Source organism: Stigmatopora argus, chromosome 10, assembly GCF_051989625.1.
Source record: "Stigmatopora argus isolate UIUO_Sarg chromosome 10, RoL_Sarg_1.0, whole genome shotgun sequence".
In the NCBI taxonomy this organism is placed as follows: Eukaryota; Metazoa; Chordata; class Actinopteri; order Syngnathiformes; family Syngnathidae; genus Stigmatopora; species Stigmatopora argus.
In genome coordinates this window covers 11,659,182-11,670,091 of record NC_135396.1, presented here as the reverse complement: position 1 = coordinate 11,670,091, position 10,910 = coordinate 11,659,182, and the positions used below count along the sequence as shown (strand labels likewise).

The window sequence follows — 10,910 nt, the reverse complement described above, 5'->3', positions numbered from 1 at the left end:
TATAGCAATTATTACGAATCCGCTGGTTTAATTCCCATTGGAAATGAAAATAGAAATCTTCTTTTCCACTGCCAGCAATGACAGGTATTGTTCATAATAAGCTGCAATTCCATTACCCCTAGTAATTCACAAAAACAAAATTTTGGAAAGTAAACTGGCAACGGTAACTCCTGAATTTTAGAACAAAAAAAACAACAACACTCAATTATCGGAGGATTTGTGACTTTTTTTCCTCTGCCAGAAGTTAGGAAAATATACAACACTGTCTTTAATTGAGCCTTTGCGAAGGAGGAAAACAGTTCAGTGATGGAAAAACAGTTTCTGAAATATGAGGGGAGACTCTAAAATACCAGCCAAAACAATTTGCTATTGGAACTGTGCCAGGAATTAAATCAAGGCACAATTGATAAAAAGGGACCAAGGTATTTTTTTTATATTAAAAACTAATTAAAAGCTATTGTGTTTGCAGTTTTCTTCAGAAAGCTTTGAGCTCCCCATCTTCTCAAATAAAAACCTCTGTTATTGGCATCGTCTTCCCTCCCTCCTGATTCCTACCTCTCTGTCCTCCTCCCCCATCATTTTGTCAGCCTGTCACTATCGACACAGACTGAGCGAGTGCAGCATTGTTTTTCTATTTCATACATGTCATATGACACAATTGCATTAATGGGTCTATGAATAGATATCACACTAGGCTGTTAGGAAACACAAAGAGGCTGTCATCTCTTTTTGGACATCACCAAAGAAGCATTCAGGAGCAGATGGGATGTTTGACAGCCTACATTGCAAATGAAGTGGTGATTATATTTATTTTTCAAATTATGAATGCAGTATAAGTGCATAAGAACAGATTAGGGAATCTCTTTTTTTCTGAGAAAGATAGCAAAATTGTCAAAATTACCACCTCCCATGTGAAAATGCAACAAAAAATCTACACCATATAGACAGTGTTGTTGTAAATTCATTCATCTTCCACATACTTACAGGGGTTGCGGGGGGTGTTGGAGCCTAGCCCAGCCAACCATAGGTAGCAGGCGGACAACATCGCAAATTGGTTGCCAGCCATGGAATGATGAATGAAACAGACAACCACTCACGCTCACATTCACACCACCACTGATTGGGAATCGAACCCAGACTGCCCGTACTGAAGTCATGCAGAAGAACAACTGCTCCATCGGAAGGCCTTACAAATTAATTACACAGTTTGGTTCCTTTGTTTTCTGTGTACACTGTGAAGCCCCTGATTAAATGTTAAATAGAAAATATTTTAATCTAAACCATTATAGTGCCAATAGCATCCATTCACCCAAAGCGCTGTTATTTAGAAAGGGAGAAATTTAAGGCCAGCATTTTGCTCATGTACAGTGCAATCCTGCAGCCTTTTGTGGAATAGTTTGCACACCCCTGGGCTATAATGTAACTGACTTTGAGGTCTGGCTTGAGTCACTCCTTCCCCAATATATAGGGTCTTGAGGTCCTTCCATTGGTGACGTCAACCTTTGCCACACTCCATTTGCATCCCACTTTTCTGTTCAAAGTGCTGCCATGGCAGACAACCAAGTTTTATGTCAGCGTTCCTGAAATCCATTTATGGGGTATTTGGGTGGGTAAATCTTGGTTGCATTTGTACTTGCCCCACAAAGCTGTGTCATGTTTGACTGCATCTTCAAGTTTTTTTAATCTGTGAAGAGACGCAAAAAATGTTAAAACGTTGTTTAAAAAGATGAAGAATCAACAGTGGGGCTTGACAAGTGACGGCAAAACGAATACAGTGGCACCCGTCGCTTTACTCATCAGGTTACAACTCTTTACAGACTGCACACAATGTACTTACTACATACAGGAAGACAATCAAAAGTGGTAGCTTGGCCAACCATAAATGAATCTAGTGCTGAAGGTCAACAATCATGTAAACTGGTTATTGAGTAGCGACTTCACATGGTCGCAATGCTGTTGTTTTGAACATATACATGTTCACATCTGATGTAGCCACAGAAAAGCAATGAGCTGATATCAATATGAAATGAATAGGTATGGATGTACTTTACAGCAACTAGTCTGAAACAAGCAGAGATGTGCTTAAAGTGTCAGTTGTAATGGCCTTCAAAACTAATCCATCTTACATGGAAGATATGTTACGCTATCTGATCACTTTGTTTTCAGCTATTGAAAAAGCATATGGCAGAAAAAGTATGTAGTCTGTTTCAATTGGGGGGGTGTGACCGAAAAAGTCATGCATTTTGATATTTTCTAAAGCAAGACAGCCATTTTTATATATTTTTTAAAGGGACGTTATGATATTTTGAAACAACATATGTTTTGTGTTATCACAATTTTATTTTCAGGGTCTAAATAATGTTTTTCTGGAAAACAAAAACAAATAACAATTTGGAATTGTATTTAAGATTAAAACACTATTGTGTGTCTCCACCAAGTCTTGTTACCATGCACTGAAGAAAATACAGCACAATCAATTAATATTAATGTTTAGGATTGATAATTAAAAGGATCCTTTTCACTTATTTTGACATTGCATGCTTACTTTAGTAAGTGGCCCTTGTTGTTCCAGCTAAAAGTCAGCTGTCAGTGGCTGACAGTCTCCAGACAGTTTTTCTACTTGAAGGAATTCATCGTTTGCCACACAGATTGTTCATGTGAAGAGTGACAGCCATAGTTATGCCAAGTAGGAAAAGAAGCTTGAAATAGAGACTAAAACCATAGCTTCAAATTCACTACAGCTTAGTTGAACAAGCAAGAATAGCAAAAATGTAGCCTTGGCAAAAGTTAAGTTGCACAAATGGTTGCTTTTTTAAAAAAAAACAGTTTTTCCTAATTGGACTCTAGACTGTTCCAAAATACAAATTGTTTCCGTTTAGCTTGCATTGGATCCAGGCTACATGCAGGCTAGTAATCAAATTATTCTAAATCATCTTCTATAATACATAGACTGTTTTTTTGTTTTGACTATGTTTTTTAAAAAGCATATTTTCCATACTACATGAAATATGGAAGAGTAACATAGATGGTTGAAGTGGTAAATAAAGCTCTTAGAGGTCTAGATGTAATAATGATGCATTTTTGTGGCTATATTTCAGGCACCCTTTAGACTTAATGCCCGCATGGTCTCAAGTGCTCAGATCTAAAGTTAGCACATCTGCCATGCGTCAGATGACAAGCCTCTTCGCTCCTCTCCTCCAACTAACTCGATATTTGTGGCCGATGTGATGCCCTCTGCACAGTGTGAGTTCGGCATGTGTCTCTTCTTCACAGACGCGCTTGAAGTCTGCATTGTCAATGACTTGCGTAAAAAGTCTGCATCGTCTTGTTTTACTTTGGAACATAAGTACAGGATGTTGCACAAGAACTCAATTAAAATCATCCTAAAATATTATCTCCTATTTGCCACTGCCTGACACATTATATATCTTGCATAATTCTGAGAAGTGGTTTAAATTCTCAATTATCGTAGTTTTACTGGATTCTTTATTGGACCAGGTAGAAACCCTTTATTTGGCCTTATAATTTATAGTAAATATACTATAAAACACAATAATAAAATAATTTCCTACAGGTAACAAGGTTTGCATCACATTGAACATTCAGTTTCTATCCCGAACACAACATACAAACGTGGAACAACAAAATTGCAGACTTTTACTGGAAATGCTCGGCCATCTTTAAAAGAAGCATTGTTGTTTTAAAGCTTTAGAATATACTTTCTTTCCTTTGAGTAAAAATAGAAAGCCATATTGTAAAATGTACAAAATTGCCTCTGTGGAGTCCTAAACTGTCATATATAACTGGGGAACAATGTGCGCCTTTCAATTTATGACCAACTTAATGATCTGGTGTTTATTGTATCTATCTGTCATAGTATATGTGAACAACAATTGTGAGTATAAAAATAAAACGTGCCATACTTTTATTATGTTAACAGAGCAAGATTTATAGCTGTGTGAATGTTGTAAGTTGGACGTTGCTAAGATTGACATAGAGTCTTGCTGCAATGTTTTCTGGCTACATGCCAGTCCAGCTGCAGTGCTGCTCGTCAGGATGTCGCACACATGGAGCCTGGACATTCTGCACTTTCATTGCCTACTGTGCCCACTAAAACGGAATTGCTTTGCTGCAGGGAATTTCATATTAAACTGTTAGTTTCCATTCGATCACTTCCTGCAAAGGGGCTTCTGGTGTTTGCTGACCTACATTAGTCTGTGGATTGCAGTGTAATGTTTTGTAGTTGTCTGTTGCCTTGTTTCAGGTGAGTAAGTGAGGTTGTTTTGTTTTAGTACAGTTCTCCGAAGCAATACAATTGTTTAGTTGGTACACAGGGAAGCAGTTGGGGGGCATTTAATACATTGCTCAAAACAGTACACCAACTGTGAATGCAAGGATCACAGGAGCAGTGCTCAGTCAATCAGGAAAATTAAACCTTTTGTCGCACGTAACCTTTTTATTGCTTATACACAGCTGCATTCAAAACAGAATGACCACTTGGCTAGTTAAATAGACTAAACACTGGAAATGTGACCCTAGTGATCCCATTTACAAATTTAATGTGGTATATTATTTCCCAGATAGATGTGCATTTATGCATCTTAAATATTACATCAGTGGATTCCCTAGTCCTTAACAACTGAGAGCAAGGTGCAAAGTAACTTGTACAATAGTATGGCTCAAAGAGTAAAAAGCTCCTTTGTTTATAGCGACATTTAGTTGTGTTATTTGGCTCTAGCATTAAAAGCCAGTGCCAGTCATCATGTGAAATTTAAACAGCAACAATGTAGTCTTCTATATAGAAAGGGGGGTGCAAACTCTTGCAGTCTTAATATAAACATTCTTCCCTACCTCAACTTGTATGTGTTTCCATAAAAGATGCAGGTAAAAACATTTAAAGGCATTTATGAAGGTACATATAGCAGTTGCATCCAGAAGTTGAGTTCATTTTTGTAATTATAAAATGATAACAATAATGTCAATAATAATAATATATGTTAAAAATTGTATAATCATCATGTAGTTGTTTAATTGATCTTCTATTTTATTATGTATTGTGTATTATAATGAAATCTTTCAACTTGATTTAACATCTACTTGAAAGCAAAAAGGATTATAAAATTTAATATTTTTTTTATAATTTGGGCAACAAACAAACTGATAACAACAATTCTAGCAGGTGTGTGATTTGAATCACTGCACAGTTGATTTTTGTGGTTTAGGTTTCCCCCTTTTATTTTGCTCACAAAGTTATGTCAATAAATCCTAGACTGGTGTGTAGTCACTGGTAGTGAAGTGGTTCTTTTACTGAGTTGATACAGCTTGGGGAACATACTAGTTCACTTGGTAAAATAGTTATTGCCAGTGGTTATCAATCTACTGTACATGTGCCTGTTCATTTACCACACCAAGGTGCTGTCTTTCACTCGCATGAAGAATTATCGGCTTCCATTTAACTTTATGTTTGAAGGTGAAGAAAGACACAGAGGGTTTGCAGGTGCCAGACAGAGGAGCTTTTAAATGAAATGCTTTCCTTTCAGGTGACCCTTTCCTCACCCATCATGGTAGGTAAATAGCTCTCTGACATCCCCTGACACTCTACCACGACCCTGATCAAAGACAGTGGTGATCCTTCACGGAAAGGCAGGTTAAGGTCACGACACTGCCTACATCTTTATCCTTAACATTGTCACCAACATCTGTCACAAAGAATGTAAATAAAGAAAACCTTGTTAATCTCCTTTATTTAATCCTTATCAAGACAGAATTCCACTTCCTTACAGAGATTCAGTTTTATACAATTTTTCATGACAACAGGGGAAGGTTCTTCCACCACATGTCAAAAACGCAATAAGCCAAACATATACAACAGTGCTTAGACTACTAAATAGAGAACATATCTACATCAGGAAGTGGCATTTCAAGGAGTTATCATAGATGAGCTTTATGGTTTATAGACATGTAAAACACATTTTTGAAAATCAGTGAAACAAATTTAAACTGAGAAAAGCAATAAACAAAGAGAAAATTATTAGTAAAATTAATAAATCTTTATTTCAGTAAATCCTAAAGTGTAGCTTTAGTAGGTTTGGTAAGTGTTCTTGTCAATGTGGTGCAAGTGGTTAGTGTGTCAGCTTCACAGCTCTGGAGTCCTGGGTTCAAATCCAGGTCATGTCCATCTGTGTGGAGTTTGCATGTGTCCTCCCCCTCTGGCCTGAAGTCAGCTGGGATAGGCTTCAGCACCTACCGTGACCCTAATGAGGATAAAGTGGTTCAGAAATGGAGGTATTTTATTTGTATATTACCTTTTTAAAAATGTTTCTGGATTAAAATCCCACTGTCACCATTATTTTGCATTAAATGGGTGAATCATGTCAAGAGGTATTAAAAAAACAATCAAAAAGACTCATGCAGACCCATAACTACTAAAATTGTGCAATTAAAATATTTTTGTAGCGGTTTACTTCTGCAGTTGAAAATGAAGAAGCATCAAATGGGAAGGGGTCCATATATTTGTCATTGGAAAACAGTAGTCGAGAACCATTGACCTTATCATGTGACGAGTTGCAATTTGAACTTTAAGTAGTAAGGTAGTGGAGTAATTAAGAGACAGAAAATATTTCTGGAGAGATTGTCATGTCGAACCAGAGGCAGGTTCACCATCACAGATGCAGAAGCTTTCGATTCAATTCTATCAGATCTCAAATGTCTATTAAATGGTTAATATTTTATATGTATGCCTTTTGACTTTACATAGTAGTCTATTTACAAACTTTTGACTCTACATAGTAGTCTGTTTAATATTGTAGTCCACAGAATTAATAGAACAAACTTGAACAAAACTCACTTGCAACAAATTGAGAGATACCTTGACTCATTTAAAAAAAAAAACGTACTCCATCTGTCTCAGTTTAAAGTGTTTTATTTCCAGACTGCACATTTCAACTCCCCCAAGTGATGTTCAATGAGATTTAAATCAGTGTTTTCAGAATTCTACAGGGATTTGTTCTTGGCCTCACACAAAACAAGCGGGGAAGGTTTTAATTGTAATAATCTAACATAATGGTGAAAGCATGTGGACTAGTTTAGCTTGAATTGCAAAAGATGAGGACATACTATGCATATCTAAACCTAGACGTCAACTATCATTTAATGCAGCTGTGTACGCAGCACTCACACCTGCCCTCTCGAACAGGAAGTTTCTGCGTACTACCACTAAGGCGACGCACCCATCTGCAAACAATGTGCAAACCGTCATACATATGGTAAGTAAAAACCTGAAAGAAAAGCAAATAATGTGTTTGTTAACTCAACCAATATTTCCACTGAAGCAAACAATGTCAGATTTAAATGCTGTATGATAGATTTGTTATATAAACAATTTTTGTGTGCCTAGTCAACAGGAAGCTTTCACCATTACATTGTTTTTTTCTTTCAATTTGATGAAACATAATTTAGAGTTGGAATGGGCATCTTTACAAGTTAAGAGTAGGGCAAGGAGTTATCTGTGATGCTTTTTCACATGAACAACAACAAAAAATCAATTGGTTTTCTGCAGTTTGGAGCTCACCTTATAGCTCATCTTAAACAACAGGAAAATTCACACATCAGTCCGCTCCCAACAACTTCCTACCCTTTCTTCTCCTTTTTCTACCCTATCTCTAACAGCTGAACTGTTATCAAGTCATTGAGCTCCATGCGCTTTTGTGTAAACCCTCCTACATAGTCTCCACTCAAACCCTGTTATCAATAGTCATGAAATATAGCTAAATGTACAACATCTCATTAAAAAATTTGTCTGAATTGATTGTTATAGTTTTAAAAAATATAGAAAATTCAACAAATGGTTCAATTTTCTATGTTTCCTGAAAAATCAGGTAGCTTATGAGCAATGTGTGATATATGAAAGGGAATGTGTTGAAAGGGAATATAAAAAAAACTGGTAACTGATGCAATTCATTTGCTGTTTCACACTTTAGTGAACAGTGTATCCTACCTACCTTAGTGCTCATGCGTCTGAGGAATAGAGTATATTTATACCCAGGGGTCTTTAAACCGGTCCTCAAGGGCTGCTGTAGGTCCTGTTTCTTGTTCTAAGCTATCCAGAGATGAGATGGGTCTAAAACATTCTTTTCCTTGTGCAGACTTGCACCAGTCTAGATCTAGGCAGTAGAAAAAAAGCCTTCTGATCCAGATCGTCTTTAAAATCTAAAAGTATCTATTGAAACATGCATGACCTATCTCTACTAGGCAGGACACCATATTGATATAGGCATGATATTGCAATAGTAAAACGGTCTCAATACTGATGTTGCCTTTTTCTTTTTTAATATGGGCATGACCGTCTCTTTTGTGTTGGGATTGACATTCTAACCGTTGCTGCTTGAAAAATAGTCTTGTGTAGCAGTAGAATGTATGTAGGTATTTGCCTAACAGGGCTACAGTGGTGTTCTTCAGAAGCATTCATTCATTCATTTTCCATACTGCTTGTCCTCACAAGGGGGGTGCTGACGCCTAGCTCAGCCAATTGCAGGGCACAAGGAAACGGACCATTTACGCTCGCACTCAAACCCAGGGGCAATTTGGAGTGTTTAACCAGCCTACTATGCATTTTTGGGGTGTGGGAGGAAACCGGAGTACCCAGAGAAAACTTCAGTAGCAAAACGCACAAAAACCATTAATGCTGATAGAGAAGCTGTCAACTAGAAAGAAAAAGTGAGGCGTTTCATTTCCCCTGTGTGCACCTGTAAAAATCTTACTCTAATACTGCGAACTTTCACATGATATTGCAATAATTAGCGTACTGTAGCAATAACAAACTGTGATAATCACATACCATTACATCCCTACCCACTACAGACTTGCTCAGCAGTTTTTTGTGCACTCCTGCTGATTAACAAATACAAAATGGCAATAAAAACAAACTCCTATGAGGTTCAGCTGATTGAAATAATAGAGTGAAAAAAACATATACAAATGCACTCTGATTAAACGGTGTACTCCTTGTGTCAGGAAATTAAAAAGCTGAGGCTGTCAACAAGCAAGTAATATCTCAATACACATCCTTTAATTATATTCTAATTTGGCTGGTGGCTCATAACAACTGCAATGCTAATCTGAAGAGACAGGAAGACAATTGATAAGGTTAACACCGAAATGAAAGCATGAAAATTAGCATGATGGGCCTCCAGTTGTGTTCTCTCCCTGGCAAACGCAACATTCTATGCTGGTTATCTGCAAATGAAGAGGAAGGTGGGAGCTCCACTAAATGGAACAGAGGGTGATAAAGGATTGAGACGTTGTTGACAGGTTGCTGCTCAGTCGGCCAGACTTTGTCTAGGAGGCCAGCTCAAGAAATAGTGTTGACATGTCTTGTTCTTTGAAGAGACAGCTTGGTTCCTGTGTTATGGTCGTTGGCTCTTGCTGTAAAGGAGTATTTCTCACAATCTCCAGTGGTAGCAAGCCTACTCAAACACTTTGCTCGTGGAGAATTTGAGAACTCTTTTATTGTTGTTGTTGTTGTTTTTTTTTTATCTTCAAATTATAGTATTTTAAAACACCAGAAGTATTGTCCTTATGCTGGCACAAGCCATGACAATGACCACAAATTATTCTTGGAGGTGACCCAAATAAGGCGTCCGTTACTTGATATCCCCAAATCAGGCCACTTGCATTTCTAAATCTGTTGTGTAATCTACATTGTGTTTTTGCACTTCTATCTCACACACATATCACAGATGTGTGTGTGTATATATACATATATATATATATATATATATATATATATATATATATATATATATATATATATATATATATATATATATATATATATTCACAAAGGTTGTACTGTACCTAATACTTGGGTAAACAGGAACACATTTTGATGAACAACCCTATCTGACTGGATTTTTTTTCCAGAGTGCCCTTGATTTTGGCTGATTTTGTACTACTGATGAATGTCAAGAAACACAATAGGGTTACACATTGGTGGGCACTGAGTGAAACAGTCAACACTAGGGTTTCAGGGTGCAGTGGAGCTTTAACACTTACTGTAATGCACAGTTCTACTTCCTGCTTTAGATTACATCTCTAGCTTTACTATTGTTACACGCATGCATGCACACAAACTTACACGCGCTTGCATGCACACAAATTTCTTCACTTTTCTAAGATTATCCAACTATTCAAAACGCTTTAATTCATACAAAATACATTTTTGTCTTCTTTTTTGTTGACATTGATTCTTTTCTTCTGTTGTTATATGTATGTATTAGTTAATATTATATTTATTATATATTATATTTGATATATCTTTTTGTGAGCCTGGTCCAGACGCAATACCAAAGATTCTGGAGTGTCATTTATTACCATTTTTCCAAAATCCAGCTGGATTTGTGGGGGGCTTCATTGATTGTAATTCCTGCCCTCAACACATTAGGTATGGGACCACAAGAACAAGTTACTTTAGTTTATAAACAGATGCTAATTTCAATTTTGTCCACACAGTTATAGTTCGTTTACCGTTTGTTGTCTGTTGTTGTGGTTATATTCCAAATTTCCCAGGTCAATCTAGCCATTCAATTGGAGCACGAAATAGAGCACAAACTAGAGTGGATGCAAGAAACAGGTTGGTGGTAGTGGCAGTATTCTGTGGCTCTCAGTAATAAAAGTTGAGCCGTATTTGAAAAGGCCCTATTGTAGCTTCAGTCTATTTTTCCACATGGGTAACATTCCTCCCAAATTGGACAAAAGAATTTTAATGGGGGGACTAATGGACTGTGATTAGATACCAAGAGAGAATGAGAGCGAGTTAGAGAGAAAGAGTTCAGGACATTTTGGGTAGTGGTGAGGAGTGTGCGGCTCTAAATGCTGTGATGGGAGTGCTTGAGTACCATTATTGGAAAGGG

At 37.0% G+C, this 10,910-nt stretch overlaps 1 protein-coding gene across 1 annotated transcript in view; it reads left to right on the top strand.

Annotated features, from left to right (window-relative positions):
- The first annotated feature begins 7,182 nt into the window (after positions 1-7,182).
- epha4l (eph receptor A4, like) overlaps positions 7,183-10,910 on the top strand; it is a 56,432-nt gene continuing 52,704 nt past the window's right edge. The window contains exon 1 of the mRNA XM_077611190.1: positions 7,183-7,265. The gene's annotated coding sequence lies outside the window, so the exon portion shown is untranslated. The remainder of the gene's footprint in view (positions 7,266-10,910) is intronic.